Consider the following 17771-nt stretch of genomic DNA (forward strand, 5'->3'; position numbering starts at 1 on the left):
TAAGGAAAGATTGGAGGCAATGGATAAGGGAAATAAAGAGGCAATGAAGCAGTTACACTCAGTTATCGATGAGGGTCTGTCCACAGTTAATAATCGGTTAGATTAGGGGGAGAAGAATCTGGGTGCGTTAAAGCAAGTATGTGACGCCGTGAAAGAAAAAGCCAATAATTTGGAGGTACGAATAATTGCGATAGAGAGTGATATTACAAAACCTAGGGACGTGTTGCCAGATGAGCGAATCAAAGAGGTAGTGGAGGACTTACTTGCAGATAAACAAAGGGCATTAGACAGCGTGGAAGCTTAAGCCACCTGGTAGGAAGTGGCGCTAAATAAACACAGGGATGAAGGGTGGTCAGAATGAATACGATTAGCGCAGATGTAGAAAAGATCAGTATAAGAGGCGAGACAGGTTCTGACAGTACGCAGCGAGAGGTTTAAGCCGACCAGGAGGAGATACAATCACTATTACAGTTTAAAGAGCCACAATTAGAAATAAATAGGAAACATAGGGAAGAACTAGCACAGTTGCAAATAACGTGCAGTAGCGAAGGTGACACACCACCAGGTAGATTTCAGATGGAGAGTGAGATAAATTCAAAAAAGGAAAATAGGCAGAAAGAGGAAGACGAATTCGGAGAGTCAGAAGAACGGTTGTGTCGGATAAAACAGGTGGCAAACCCAACTGGGTATAGTCCAAGGCTGTCTCAATTTCAAGATTCATTACCTTCATCGTGGGGACCGCTCCTCAAAATGATGTTTGTGTCTAACCATATGAGGGACGAGGCTAGAGCGAAAATGCAGGATGTTATTAAAGACTGTAGTAGCTACAAGATATTTTGTGACAAGTTTTTTAATGAATTCTGGTCGAAAAGTAAGCAGGACCAGGTTAAGTAAAGCATATTGATGATGCCAAATTGTAACGAAGGTGGTATAAGAGATCCAGTGGCGTGCTATTAGGAAATGTTGAGACGAAATAGGTATTTGGATGTGCCATACGAACCTGGGGAGCTCATTAGGATCTGTAAAACGAAGTTGCCAGTGAAATTGCGCAGAGGAGGCTTAGACGATTCTGCGTCACTTCAGCACTTGTTACAGGAACTGGGTAATGAGAGCAACATAGTAAACGGAGACATGACTCATAGGTCAGACAGAGTCGAGGATAGGAACGGCAGAAACTATCAGAATGACAGGAGAGCATGGAATTCTGGCATTTCATTCTTGTCATAATGGATTGATGGATAGGAGAAAGTAATCCAACATATCAGCCCTTAGCATATTGCCTTAAGACACATGCCGCTGGCACTGAAAATTGTCTATGTAGCGCCGACCGCGGTGGCCGTGCGGTTCTAGGCGCTGCAGTCCGGAACGGCGGGACTGCTACGGTCGCAGGTTCGAATCCTGCCTCGGGCATGGATGTGTGTGATGTCCTTAGGTTAGTTAGGTTTAAGTAGTTCTAAGTTCTAGGGGACTGATGACCTAAGATGTTAAGTCCCATAGTGCTCAGAGCCATTTGAACCATTTTTTTGTCTATGTAGCAGACATACTCTACTGATATGTAGCAACGCAAATATCATACTTCTGATCATAGAATAAAAACACCAGTAATAGCATCGGTTAGGCTGGTCTCTCAGAGCAAAATTTGCAAATTTTGATTTAGAACACTAAAGTAAAATATCTGTTTCCTCAACAAAAAAAAACAAAAAAACTAGTTACTAAAAATGTTATGTAATAATGGCAATGAGTCCAGTTTAATTAGTGCAATTTGACTATTGCAGGTACTTAACACGTAATGTAAAAAGTCAACATTGTGGTCTGTATGGAATGGGGTACATTTATGCTGCTGTTACAGGTAACATCAGTATTGTGATCGAAGTTTTTAATTTAGATGCCATCTGATCTCTAGTATGTCATTGTCGTGGTGACAGTTATAATGAAGTGCTGCATATGGTTGTTCGGAATCTGGTGTTAGGGAAAGAGGCCACTAGCACCAAAGTTTCTACCACTTGTGCTGTACCTTTCCCCAGCTTGTATATTCTCTACACACATTTAATTTTCATGTAAGCACAGATTCCTAACTAGCAAATTATTTACTGTGTATAGTGGACCATTCAGAGTGAGGCGAATTGTCCATGAAATTGCTGTACTGATTGAGACGATCAAGGGTAAACAATCGCGTGGGCTTCATTACATTTCTAACATCAAATTATGTAAAAGTTAAGGATAGATCGAAAGTAGGCAAGCTATGGTAGATAGTCAGTGTATTTATCTGTGGTGTGTAACGTTGTGCAGGGTCAAATCAAACATAAGAATTTTCAGGCGGGATGTCAGAAAGTATGACGGAATAGACTGGTCGAATGAGTCATGAACAGGAGTCGACAGAGTGGTGTATGTACGTATTTTTTGTCATATGAATAAGTATCAAGCAGAAATGACGCGATGATTTTGACTGGATAAAGAAGGTAGATGGAGAGAGAAGCGACGTGATAAATAGTAGTGGATAAAGGTGATATTTAAGGAGAGAAGTGACGTGAAGCAGTGTGATTAATAAAGAGAGACTCGACGTGATGAAACAGTGGTTAATGAGGGTGAGTAGAATTAATAATGTGGAGATGTCTCAGATGTATGTTACAGAGAGGCTTGGGTATGCTGCAATCGAGATTGATGCGAATGGCGAAGGAAGACCAGGAAATGATGAGTAATGGACGGACGGAGAGCCGAAATACGAATGAAGAGATGAGGACAACTGCACAACGTGAAGGGACATGTAGGGAGTATGAGATCCAGATAGTGAACGTTGTGGAATACTGACGTAAGATGTAATACAAGTGTAAATCTAATTCTTACCATGACATTTGCAATGTGAGAAAAATAATTTTTGTTGTTGTTGTTGAGCCTGGTACCAGTATAACTAATCAAAACGACACCAAGAATGTGTACAGTTATTTTGCAGGATGAATAATTTGTGTATTTTTTGTTCTTAGATGAAATGTCGCAATTCTAAGTTGATATTATCATGATGAATAATCGGTAAAGTGAATGCAGAGGTAAGCCGATGGAGAGAGGTGCCAGAGTGAAAGGACGAATTCGGAGACTGTAATGATATCTCCAAAACAACTCCATGTGTTATGTGGTTGAGTATAAGGGAGCAAAGGTATGGTATGTTGTCGTGAGTGTGGTGGTGTCAAGGTTAGCCGACTTCTAGACCTGTTCTGTTGGTGTATTAATGGTATGAATGAGAAGGAAAATGTGATGTCTGGTGAGTGAGAGTCGTAGAGTAGTGTTATCAATGCGCACACTCCTGTAAAGGGGATGCTACCGATCCATAACTAAAACATTATTGTCCTTTATCGTTTGATTTGGACGAACCTCGATGGCAGGTCGGGATATGACGTCATGTGGATGGTAAATACATTTCCTAGAAATGCTGTAATATATAATAAAAGGTAAAATAAGTAAAGAGATACTAATTTCTGTCTGTCACATGCATAAAGGTGCATTGTATGTTGTAGATTTAGAGTCATCAGTTTCAAAAATGTTTATTGTGTTAGGATGTTAAAGTAGTTTACTATTTAACATTGTGTGGTAGGTAATCGTGAGCTGTATAGATTGTTTCTTATTATTTTGTTAGAATACTTTCAAGGGGTATTAATTTCAGTCTGTCACAAGCACAAAGGTGCGTTGTATATTGTAGTTTTAGAATCAATAGTTTCCAATATGTTCATTGTGATAGGATGTTAAAGTAGTCTACTATTTTATATTGTAATTATGATCTATATAGATTGTTTCTTATTCCTTTTTTTTAAACACTTTCAAGTTTTGTATGAGGGACGACAGGTACAATCAGTAGCACAAGTGTGGGCTGTATACAGGGTGTTAGAAAAAGATACAGTCACACTTTCAGGAAACATTCCTCACACACAAATAGAGAAAGGATGTTATGTGGACATGTGTCCGGAAACGCTTAATTTCCATGTTAGAGCTCATTTTAGTTTCGTCGGTATGTACTGTACTTCCTCGATTCACCGCCAGTTGGCCAAATTGAAGGAAGGTAATGTTGACTTCGGTGCTTGTGTTGACATGCGACTCATTGCTCTACACTACTAGCATCAAGCACATCAGTACGTAGCATCAAAAGGTTAGTGTTCATCACAAACGTGGTTTTGCAGTCAGTGCAATGTTTACAAATGCGGAGTTGGCAGATGCACATTTGATGTATGGATTAGCACGGGGCAATAGCCGTGGCGCGGTGCGTTTGTATCGAAACAGATTTCCAAAACGAAGGTGTCCAGACAGGAAGACGTTCGAAGCAATTGATCGGCGTCTTAGGGAGCACTGAACATTTCAGCCTATGACTCGCGACTGAGGAAGACCTAGAACGATGAGGACACCTGCAATGGACGAGGCAATTCTTCGTGCAGTTGACGATAACCCTAATGTCAATGTCAGAGAAGTTGCTGCTGTACAAGGTAACGTTGACCACGTCACTGTATGGAGAGTGCTTCGGGAGAACCAATTGTTTCCGTGCCATGTACAGTGTGTGCAGGCACTATCAGCATCTGATTGGCCTCCACGGGTACACTTCTGCGAATGGTTCATCCAACAATGTGTCAATCCTCATTTCAGTGCAAATGTTCTCTTTACGGATGAGGCCTCATTCTAGTGTGATCAAATTGTAAATTTTGACAATCAACATGTGTGTGTTGACGAGAATCCGCACGCAATTGTGCAATCACGTCATCAACACAGATTTTCTGTGAACGTTTGGGCAGGCATTGGTGATGTCTTGATTGGGCCCCATGTTCTCCCACCTACACTCAATGGAGCACGTTTTCATGATTTCATACGGGATACTCTACCTGTGCTGCTAGAACATTTCTCTTTACAAGTATGACACAACATGTGGTTTATGCATGATGGAGCTCCTGCACATTTCAGTCGAAGTGTTCGTACGTTTCTCAACAACAGATTCGGTGACCGATGGATTGGTAGAGGCGGACCAATTCCATGCCCTCCATGCTCTCCTGACCTCAACCCTCTTGACTTTCATGTATGGGGGCATTTGAAAGCTCTTGTCTACGAAAGCCCGGAAGCAAATGTAGAGACTCTTCGTGCTCGTATTGTGGACAGCTCTGATACAATACACCATTCTCCAGGGCTGTATCAGCGCATCAGTGATTCCGTGGGACGGAGGGTGAATGCATGTATCCTCGCTAATGGAGGACATTTTGAACATTTCCTGTAACAAAGTGTTTGAAGTCACGCTGGTACGATCTGTTGCTGTGTGTTTCCATTCCATGATTAATTTTATTTGAAGAGAAGCAATAAAATGAGCTCTAACATGGCAAGTAAGCGTTTCCGGACACATGTCGACATATTTTCTTTCTTTGTGTGTGAGGAATGTTTCCTGAAAGTTTGGCCGTACCTTTTTGTAACACCCTGTATAGAAAAGGGATAAATGTTGATGTTGTATGTGTAGAAAACTAGGGTGTATGACTTTATGTTTTTAGAAAAAAGATTCTTTTATTGCCAATGTATCTAATAGATCATACATGTAATCAATGAATATTTAAATAATCTAAGAATATCCTTTTGTCTGTAATGTTGCGAGATGCACGGAAGGGTCTGACTGATTGAGTGTCGTAGCGCTGAGGTGCCCACGCAGAACGCGCCTGAACCCACATAAAAATGAAGGAGGCCAAGCTGACATCGCCATGGGAGAGGAGACAGAGCCGCGGCGCTCCACACTCCACTGTTGGTCGGGGTACACTCCACGCTCCAGCTACAACAGGTCAACGGCCTGGGGCGACACGCACCTACCACTTGGCCGTTCATAAGTTGCTCCACCCTTCCAGCTGGAGACAGTATCCTGCAGAGGAAACAGCGAGTGGTTTTTTTCTGCTGAACGGCTCGTGCGGAGTCGCTGGAATGACAGAATGAACGATGCACAGCAGAGTCCGGCATGCATTTTTCAACAGCAACTATTAACTAGTATTGGGCTGTGGAGCTGTGAAACAAGATGACTGCTCATATGTCTCAATAAGGTGGAAAGTGATGGACTCGTGTTTCCACGTTGTGAGTGGTGAAAAAATTTTGTCTTTAGCAGACAGGACGAATGTTTTGTTTTGTCTTGACCACTGAACGGTGGGATCCATAAACTTTTGGCAGTGACTTGTTAAGTGTGCTTTGTAAATTGCATGTGGGACGCTTGTTATACTTAAAGAGGACAGTTGTCATTTGGTGACTAATTATTGTATGAACGCAAGAAACCAAAGTGGCACATTGACAGTTGCATTTGTAGTAGGAGATATTTCTTTAATTGGTGCGGGAATAAGTGCTGTTTGTTGGAACTTACGACTTTTAATTACACCATGAACTGAATGGACAGGACCGTGGGTAATAGTAGTTGTAGGGCCATTTCTGGACGACCAGATTCGTGTGGATGGTATTCTGAGAGTGACTATGACATTTGTGTTTAATGTGAGATACACTTTACTGTTCAGTGCTTGTTCAAAATGCCGATTTGAGTGACCTAAAGACTTTCGTCTGGGTAACCATGGGAGAGCTTTGACACTGAGACAGTGTTTCTAGGAAAACTACCAGCAACTTTTTGACCCCAAGAAAATCACAGAATGAAACGATTCCATGTGACTCGCAAGATAGAGAATAATGTGTTTGTTTGTAAATGTGTAATTTTTTTTAATGTTTTATTCCTGAAGGGACAGCAAGTGTAATTGTATTTCATTAACATATGTTTTTAGAATAGTTAGTGTGTTTTTCTGTTTGTTCTGGGTTATCAAGTTCATGTAGCATGTTTATTAGAATATTTGGTACAAGGATGCTTTAATTACTAGCCAGTGGCGTAATACTAATGTAGCGGCTCTTGTTGCATTGGTCAGTAAGGTTCTCACAGGGGACAAGAGTTTGCATTGCACAAAAAATATTGGATTTAACTGGTGCATTTTGATGTCGTGGACAGTAATAATCTTGTTGTTGTGTTGAGTGAAGCCACCTATTTTCATTATCACAGTGGTGATATTTCACATTGAAGTGTAACAGAGGCTAGTCGAAATGCAAGTTCTTGTCGTCTAAATATGTAACAACAGAGAAATGAGCAGTAGAGTAAAATACGAGAGCTACTGGTGGATCCAAGCACTTATTGCTAACTATTTACTGTATGTTTTGATCAAAGTTGATGGACTGACTAGCTCAGCAGCAGGTATTTGTACTGGTGGACAAGGACAAGGTTTAACTCACAGTCGAGTAGTGGTGGCAATTGCTTAAGTGATGATAGTTAATGAGGTATGACTTGATGTATTAGATTACCTATATTACGTAACCAGTATGTATTTTGTGGTATATTTCAATGTTTTTTTCTCAGTTTAATATCTCTGTAGGTTTGATGCACATTTTAGAGTAATGGTATGGAGCCTGACATTCTACATGTCACTAGTGTACGCAGTTTTTTTCATTTGTTGATCTTGTTTTGTATTTAGACAATGCTGTGTATAGATTATTACCCTGCAATTTATGAATGTCAGATTACTTGCTCTGGGTTTGGACGGTGAGCTATTTAAATTTTCATGGGTACAATTATTTTTTATTTGTTATAGAATTAGTGAAGTTTGGATTACTCTTAAAAATAACAAAGATCCTGCTAACTAAGCAAATTTTTATCTCAACAGTATTTTTTATTTGTATGATGTAATGTTCTATTTGTCATGTGAATTGTTGTAAATTTGGATGTGTACGTTACTCCAGATTGTGGAGAGTACAATAATGCAATAACTGTGTCAATAATTTGGTAAAGTAACAGTATTTGATCGTCTATTTGAGGTCACCTGGGGCTAACGTCTCCTCCTGGTTATTATGATGACTTGCTACGTTTGTTTGAATACAGTTTTCTTAAATAAATGTTCGGAACTACCCTCGCATTGCAAGGATAGTACCGTGCCATATTTTTCTGCATGGGTAGCCGGTCGTGAAAGGGTACAGTACTGAGCGACATTAAAAATAGGTACGACATTCTTCGTTATTCCTGTCATAACAACATTTTTTTTCTAATAATAACTCAATTTCAATTAATACAGTGAAGCTGGATACCAGTGTAGGAAAGAGTGACAATTTATTTATTTAATTGATTACATGTGCACTCCCACAAAATAAATCCCTACATCCAATTTTGTGAGATCTGTGAAATGAATGAATGTATGGTCGTCTGCTAACCGCAGATAGTGAATGTGAATATATGATCATCTTTGAGACGGTCCATTCGTCACCTTTGGTGGAACCAAAGAGATGAAATTTACCTGAGCTTTGAGCGCCTGAAATGTGGCTGACCAATGGGTAGCATGGTCTTCCCGACCTCGACGGAGGTGCGAGCTGACCTGAAAAACGGCCATGTTTCGGGCATTCTGGCGCTGGATCTTGTGTTGGTAGGACATGTCTTAGGTGTGCTTCGTAAAGATAAAAGAGTGGATAGAATGGTATGCATGTGGAATACTTAAGAATAGCTTGGAATAATTATTTCTCTGTTTCAGGAACTTTCGTGGGGAGAAATGTCAGGCAGGGGATCGTAGTAATCTTCGGAAGTGACCAACGGTCACAATGAGCAGCGTGTAGCAATAAGTTGAAATACTTCCGAGTGCGTAAGTTAAGCTGAATTACTAGCATGTGTACTATAAGTTGCAAATATTTAAGAAATTGTCTGTGCAGGACTTGAAATTAGAGGCGAGTACTTCCACGTGGTGAGTACTGTGTGAGTCTCATTCTGTATATGAGACAGTGGATAAAGAGAAGTACTCGTCCATGGTATCAGTTGAGGACTCGCGTGTGTGATGAATATGTTCTTAATATTACTTTGCGTGTTATGTTTCCGTGTGACGCTTGATTCAAACTATAATCCTCTGAGAGAGAAGCAAGGTGAGTCAGCCGTCTATCCAGCAACGCCACTTGGCTTGCATTACACAGGAAGACGTGTACATATCCTCCAGAGTTCATAGTAGGAAAGAAAAGTTAAGAAGTGAGGCAGTGTCGTGTGAAACTGGGATAAAAACTAATTGAAGTGGGAAAGCTGAAAGTGATATGATTATAACGTTGTGACTATTCTTTGTATTGTATATTGTTATGTCTGATGTATTTCATGAAGTTTAAGTATGTGTGGTTGGCATGGGAGAGTAACAAGATAGTTTCAGAGGCAGTGGGTTTTGCGTGTTCCTTTTTGTACCACTCGGTCTGGAGGAAATTTTCGTGATGATGGGTGTGAGAGTCGAAGTGTGAGATACACCAAAAGATACACCATCCTATCCAGAAAGTGCACTGTAGCGTTAAATAATTACGACACCATAGGATAGAGAATCACCAATGTAAAGTCATGCCCACTGGGTGGAGTTTCTCATGTGTTATTGTTGTAGGTTATAGAATTTGTGTGTTTAGGTTATAGAATTTAACGGAATAAATAAGATAGTGAAAAGAAAAAGATTGGTGGCCTTTTCCTTCGAATAGTATGTTGTCATGATACCCAGGATTTATAATGTGTGTGCCATTCATATTCAGTGCGATGGTCACGTGTTGATCAAAGCCGTTAAATAAGAAAGAAAATGTGGTATTGACAGTGCATAGTAAACAGTTAGAGTTGTGTAAATTACTAATAGTCAGATGTGCGTTTCCGTTTCCGTTGCGTAATACTCAAACAGGAGCATAACTTGTAACTTAATTGTGAGTACTAGAGTTCATGTTACTCGATAAATAAGAACGAGTCCACTCGGTTGTCAGACCACTCATCTTGCAGACCTGTCTGCTTGATGCCACAGTATGAGCAAGGCATGTGGATGCCTCGCAATATATTACAAATGTTTATATGTCGATGTGCAAGGGCCATAAAGAGACACAAATGAATTTCCTGACTAATGGTTCAAATGGCTCTGAGCACTATGGGACTTAACATCTGAGGTCATCAGTCCCCTAGAACTTAGAACTACTTAAACCTAACTAACCTAAGGACACCCCATGCCCAATGCAGGATTCGAACCTGCGACCGTAGCGGTCGCCCGGTTCCAGACTGAAGCGCCTAGAACCGCATGGCCACAACGGCCGGCTCCTGACTAATATAATTGATCAACTGCCCAAATCTGTCCTTTTTTATGGATACGCGATGTAATATAAATAACGTGAAATGACTAATATCATGTAAGTCCCAAACTCTTGAAGACACTATTTTCAAAGATGATCTACAGTGTAACCTCAGCGGAAGTGAAACATATGTGATCACAGCTGTTCAGTTTTATAGCCCTAATATGCCGAAGTAATCAATGTCAACGAATGTACTGTGTCCAGTGCGTCAGAGCATGGTTCACATACCTTCCTTTTCCTTGCCATGCACTCCTTCTGCAAACCACCTTTACTTTACGCGCTCATTTTGTACGCGAACAAAAAACAGTAGAAATCCCACCACTCCATCGAACACTGCTCTACTCACCGCTCGTCGCCTGTAACTCGCTACCAACAGCCTGTAAGCCGCTCCACAGCACTGTTTGCACTCGACACTGGTGCAGTGATGTCACGTGTTTGCTCAGTGTGAAGCAGCGAGGCCGCGGCCCGTGGGCTGCGTCTCTATGCGGAACTCTGCTGAGACCCTGGCATACAGGTGCTTTCGCAACAGCACTGCTCGGCCCTTGGTGTGACGTCAGGGACTCGCTCGGCCCGAGACTGCTGTAGTCCAGTGCGGGAGCATGTCTCTGCACCGTGCGGCGCGTCGGACCTCGATGCGGCTGCCCCTGCTCAACCGGTAGCGCGAGGCAAGTTTCGTACGGCTGACATGACTACGGTCCTGGACGGGCATCGCCTCGATGCCCACGTCTGCTGCGAAGTGCACATCCAGAGCTCGCACTCAGCCAGTCGTCACCGACCGACTGACATCAGAAGCTAACTGCGAAGTCACTCCAGCAGTGCCTGCATCAATTCCCATGGGCAGAAACGTCACTGAAATGACTTAACCTCTTATCCTCAGAACACTGATACCTCTAAAGTTAGTGCATCTTTTACAAATTTCTCCCACTCCAATGTAAATGATTTGTCAAACTGTTTACTTAAAACATGTCAAATTGTGTATTGTTTTTTCTTGTATACACCAATCTTGTAATTTTGTTCAACTGACTATTTGAATGACGCCTCATGTAACAGCCAGTATTGTAGTCAAATGTGTCATAGGAAAAAGTAAGACATGAAGAAAATTTTTCTTTCTTTATGTTTTTGAAATATGTGCGTACCAGAAAGTTCACAAATGTTAATAAGTATATGTAATCTTCCTATGACATTGAAGAACAGAGAAGCCTTCACATTTTTTCTGTGTTCAGCTAGGAGATGTCTTCCTGTTTCGTATCGTCCTTTGTGCTTCAGCTTATGCTATGTATGCACCTCTCTTGTTAGCTCTTGTTGTCGTTGTTGTACTCTTCAGTCCAGAGACTGGTTTGCTGCAGCTCTCCATGCTACTCCATCCTGTGCAAGCTTCCTCATCTCCCAGTACCTACTGCAACCTAAATCCATCTAAATCAGTTTAGTGTATTCATCTCTTGGTCTCCCTCTACGATTTCTACCCTCCACACTGCCCTCCAATACTAAATTGGCGACCTCTTGATGCCTCAGAATATGCCCTACCAACCGATCCCTTCTTCTAGTCAAGTTGTGCCACAAATTTCTCTTCTCCTTAATTCTATTCAGTACCTCCTTATTAGTTATGTGGTCTACCCATCTGATCTTCGGCATTCTTCTGTAGCACCACATTTAGAAAGCTTCTATTCTCTTCTTGTCTAAACTACTTATCGTCCACGTTTCACTTCCATACATGACTACACTCCATACAAATACTTTCAGAAACGACTTCCTGACACTTAAATCTATACTCGATGTTAACAAATTTCTCTTCTTCAGAAAGGCTTTCCTTGCCATTGCGAGCCTACATTTTATATCCCCTCTACTTTAACCATCATCTGTCATTTTGCTCCCCTAATAGCTAAACCCTCCCCCATGAACCATGGACCTTGCCGTTGGTGGGGAGGCTTGCGTGCCTCAGCGATACATATAGCCGTACCGTAGGTGCAACCACAACGGAGGGGTATCTGTTGAGAGGCCAGACAAACGTGTGGTTCCTGAAGAGGGGCAGCAGCCTTTTCAGTAGTTGCAAGGGCAACAGTCTGGATGATTGACTGATCGGGCCTTGTAACAATAACCAAAACGGCATTGCCGTGCCGGTACTGCGAACGGCTGAAAGCAAGGGAAACTACAGCCGTAATTTTTCCCGAGGGCATGCAGCTTTACTGTATGATTACATGATGATGGCGTCCTCTTGGGTAAAATGTTCCGGAGGTAAAATAGTCCCCCATTCGGATCTCCGGGCGGGGACTACTCAAGAGGATGTCGTTATCAGGAGAAAGAAAACTGGCGTTCTACGGATCGGAGCGTGGAATGTCAGATCCCTTAATCGGGCAGGTAGGTTAGAAAATTTAAAAAGGGAAATGGATAGGTTGAAGTTAGATATAGTGGGAATTAGTGAAGTTCGGTGGCAGGAGGAACAAGACTTCTGGTCAGGTGACTACAGGGTTATAAACACAAAATCAAATAGGGGTAATGCAGGAGTAGGTTTAATAATGAATAGGAAAATAGGAATGCGGGTAAGCTACTACAAACAGCATAGTGAACGCATTATTGTGGCCAAGATAGATACGAAGCCCACACCTACTACAGTAGTACAAGTTTATATGCCAACTAGCTCTGCAGATGACGAAGAAATTGAAGAAATGTATGATGAGATAAAAGAAATTATTCAGATTGTGAAGGGAGACGAAAATTTAATAGTCATGGGTGACTGGAATTCGAGTGTAGGAAAAGGAAGAGAAGGAAACATAGTAGGTGAATATGGATTGGGGGACAGAAATGAAAGAGGAAGCCGCCTGGTAAAATTTTGCACAGAGCACAACATAATCATAACTAACACTTGGTTTAAGAATCATGAAAGAAGGTTGTATACATGGAAGAACCCTGGAGATACTAAAAGGTATCAGATAGATTATATAATGGTAAGACAGAGATTTAGGAACCAGGTTTTAAATTGTAAGACATTTCCAGGGGCAGATGTGGACTCTGACCACAATCTATTGGTTATGACCTGTAGATTAAAACTGAAGAAACTGCAAAAAGGTGGGAATTTAAGGAGATGGGACCTGGATAAACTAAAAGAACCAGAGGTTGTACAGAGATTCAGGGATAGCATAAGGGAGCAATTGACAGGAATGGGGGAAATAAATACAGTAGAAGAAGAATGGGTAGCTTTGAGGGATGAAGTAGTGACGGCAGCAGAGGATCAAGTAGGTAAAAAGACGAGGGCTAGTAGAAATCCTTGGGTAACAGAAGAAATATTGAATTTAATTGATGAAAGGAGAAAATATAAAAATGCAGTAAGTGAAACAGGCAAAAAGGAATACAAACGTCTCAAAAATGAGATCGACAGGAAGTGCAAAATGGCTAAGCAGGGATGGCTAGAGGACAAATGTAAGGATGTAGAGGCCTATCTCACTAGGGGTAAGATAGATACCGCCTACAGGAAAATTAAAGAGACCTTTGGAGATAAGAGAACGACTTGTATGAATATCAAGAGCTCAGATGGAAACCCAGTTCTAAGCAAAGAAGGGAAAGCAGAAAGGTGGAAGGAGTATATAGAGGGTCTATACAAGGGCGATGTACTTGAGGACAATATTATGGAAATGGAAGAGGATGTAGATGAAGATGAAATGGGAGATATGATACTGCGTGAAGAGTTTGACAGAGCACTGAAAGACCTGAGTCGAAACAAAGCCCCCGGAGTAGACAATATTCCATTGGAACTACTGACGGCCGTGGGAGAGCCAGTCCTGACAAAACTCTACCATCTGGTGAGGAAGATGTATGAGACAGGCGAAATACCCTCAGACTTCAAGAAGAATATAATTATTCCAATCCCAAAGAAAGCAGGCATTGACAGATGTGAAAATTACCGAACTATCAGCTTAATAAGTCACAGCTGCAAAATACTAACACGAATTCTTTACAGACGAATCGAAAAACTAGTAGAAGCCAACCTCGGGGAAGATCAGTTTGGATTCCGTAGAAACACTGGAACACGTGAGGCAATACTGACCTTACGACTTATCTTAGAAGAAAGATTAAGGAAAGGCAAACCTACGTTTCTAGCATTTGTAGACTTAGAGAAAGCTTTTGACAATGTTGACTGGAATACTCTCTTTCAAATTCTAAAGGTGGCAGGGGTAAAATACAGGGACCGAAAGGCTATTTACAATTTGTACAGAAACCAGATGGCAGTTCTAAGAGTCGAGGGACATGAAAGGGAAGCAGTGGTTGGGAAGGGAGTAAGACAGGGTTGTAGCCTCTCCCCGATGTTGTTCAATCTGTATATTGAGCAAGCAGTAAAGGAAACAAAAGAAAAATTCGGAGTAGGTATTAAAATTCATGGAGAAGAAATAAAAACTTTGAGGTTCGCCGATGACATTGTAATTCTGTCAGAGACAGCAAAGGACTTGGAAGAGCAGTTGAATGGAATGGACAGTGTCTTGAAAGGAGGATATAAGATGAACATCAACAAAAGCAAAACAAGGATAATGGAATGTAGTCTAATTAAGTCAGGTGATGCTGAGGGAGTTAGATTAGGAAATGAGGCACTTAAAGTAGTAAAGGAGTATTGCTATTTGGGGAGCAAAATAACTGATGATGGTCGAAGTAGAGAGGATATAAAATGTAGGCTGGCAATGGCAAGGAAAGCGTTTCTGAAGAAGAGAAATTTGTTAACATCCAGTATTGATTTAAGTGTCAGGAAGTCATTTCTGAAAGTATTTGTATGGAGTGTAGCCATGTATGGAAGTGAAACATGGACGATAAATAGTTTGGACAAGAAGAGAATAGAAGCTTTCGAAATGTGGTGCTACAGAAGAATGCTGAAGATTAGATGGGTAGATCACATAACTAATGAGGAAGTATTGAATAGGATTGGGGAGAAGAGAAGTTTGTGGCGCAACTTGACCAGAAGAAGGGATCGGTTGGTAGGACATGTTCTGAGGCATCAAGGGATCACCAATTTAGTATTAGAGGGCAGCGTGGAGGGTAAAAATCGTAGAGGGAGACCAAGAGATGAATATACTAAGCAGATTCAGAAGGATGTAGGTTGCAGTAGGTACTGGGAGATGAAAAAGCTTGCACAGGATAGAGTAGCATGGAGAGCTGCATCAAACCAGTCTCAGGACTGAAGACCACAACAACAACAACAATAGCTAAACTCATTTACTACTTTAAGCGTCTCATTTCCTAATCAAATTCCCGCAGCATCACGGCACTATCCATACCGTTCAGCTGCTCTTCCAGGTCCTTTGGTGTCTCGGACAGAATTACAATGTCATCGGCGAACCTCAAAGTTTTTATTTCTTCTCCATGGATTTTAATTGCTGCTCCGAATTTTTCTTTTGTTTCCTTTACTGCTTGCTCGATATACAGATTGAATAACATTGTGGATTGGCTTGCAACCCTGTCTCACTCCCTTCCCAACCTCTGCTTCCCTTTCGTCCCCCTCTACTCTTATAACTGCTATCTGGTTTCTGTACAAACTGTAAATAGCAATTCGCTCCCTGTATTTTTCCCCTGTCACCTTTAGAATTTGAAAGATAGTATTCCAGTCAGCATTGTCAAAAGCTTTGTCTAAGCCAACAAAAGCTAGAAACGTAAGTTTGCCTTTCCGTAATCTTTATTCTAAGATAAGTGGTAGGGTCAGTATTGGCTCACGTGTTCCAATATTTCTACGGAATCCAAACTGAACTTCCCTGAGGTCAGCTTCAAACAGTTCACCCACTCGTCTGTAAACAATTTGTGTTAGTATTTTGCAGCCGTGGTTTATTAAACTGATAGTTCGGTAATTTTCACATCTGTCAACACCAGCTTTCCTTGGGATTGGAGTTATTATATTCTTCTTGAAGTCTGAGGGTATTTCACCTGTCTCATACATCTTACTCACTAGGTGGTAGAGTTTTCTTAGGTCTGGCTCTCCCAAGGCTGTCATTAGTTCCAATTTGATGTTTTCTACTCCTGGGACCTTGTTTCCACTTAGGTCTTTCAGTGCTCTGTTAAACTCTTCACGCACTATCGTATCTGCTATTTCATCTTCATGTAAATTCTCTTCCATTTCTATAATATTGTCCTCAAGAACATCGCACTTATATAGACCCTCTGTATACTCCTTCCACCTTTCTGCTTTCCCTTCTTTGCTTATTACTGGAATTCCATCTGAGCTTTCGATATTCATGCAAGTCGTTCTCTTTTCTCCAAAGATCTCTTTAATTTTCCAGTAGGCTGTATCTAACTTACCCTTAGTGATATGCGCCTCTACATCCTTACATTTGTCCTCCAGCCATCCCTGCTTAGCCATTTTGCACTTCCCATCGATCTCATTCTTTAGACGTATGTATTCTTTTTTGACTGCTTTATTTAATGCGTATTTGTATTTTCACCTGTCATCAATTAAATTATATACAAAACAGACGAGTCCTTGATGAATCAGGATACACCCTATTAAACGAAGTTGTGCCACAAATTTCTTGTCTTCCCCAGTTCGACTCAGTATTTTATTATCAGGTATTCGATCTGCAGTGCCACCACTAATTTTCGGCGCTACTGAGTAAAATTTGATGTTTCCATCCCTGTTGCAAAACGTCTTTGGAGTGGACCAGCTCAGAGCCGACCATACACCATTACGTCAGATGCAGCAATGCCACTGGCAGATTCCCACATTGTGCTAATGGAAAGGCCATAACAACGACGAAGCAGTAAGGCGTTGGTAAGCTAGTAACTACACAAACAATCAACAGACTTCTTATGGTCTACATGGTTACAAGCTGTGATTTGCAAAGCAAGAACGCTATGTCCCAACATAAATTACCATTATTTTCAGTCAAAGATATTTCAGTCTCGTAGTTACTATTTAAAAGGAGAGGAGTATGATGCTCCACGAGGCGACATGAGGCTACAATCAGCCACCACGAGATTTGGCCTCCACTAACTGTGGGCCCCTGCTGCTGGTTTTAAGGTCTGTGCTGTGAGTTTAGCATCTTCCATCGTGTGGGTCAACTAGCAGGTGCAACCAGCCTTCCGCCATAGAAGGCAGTCGTTTGAGGCCATGGCCACCTGCTGCGTCAGTTCCATAACACTCGCTGTCTTCAGCACACGTTGTGGAGGATGTTGCACCACAGAATGTTCTAGTTTGTTCTTCAGTAAAATGTATTACTGAAAGTGAAGTTTTTATGAGCAGCCACGGATCATCATCCCGGCAACACTCCACCAGCTCAACTCAGACCTCCACGTGTAAAGGTCATAAATCCAGGACCTCCACATTTTGATGTCAGCCTTACCAGCCACCCTCGCTGGAGACGATAACTCTCCACTACCTCAGGGTTGCAGTTTGGTCGACACACAGCATCAGTGTGCTGTATGTGAGTGCAATGTCTGTTCTCTTTTTTTCTCCTGCGAGTATCACGCCGAGTCAGTGCACTTCTAGCATCTTTTCAGTTCTGTTTCCATGTGTGACGTGTGTCAAGTAAACTCAGACTATGTTCTGAGGATGTGTAAGGATGAGTGCTATTTTATCCTATTATCAATGAGTGTGGCTCATTGTCTGGAAGTGTGTAAGGTGTTACGCATGCTTAACTTCTTAGGATGGGAAGATAATTTTTGTCGAGAGGTCGGAG

Source organism: Schistocerca serialis, chromosome 3, assembly GCF_023864345.2.
Source record: "Schistocerca serialis cubense isolate TAMUIC-IGC-003099 chromosome 3, iqSchSeri2.2, whole genome shotgun sequence".
Taxonomy (NCBI): domain Eukaryota; kingdom Metazoa; phylum Arthropoda; class Insecta; order Orthoptera; family Acrididae; genus Schistocerca; species Schistocerca serialis.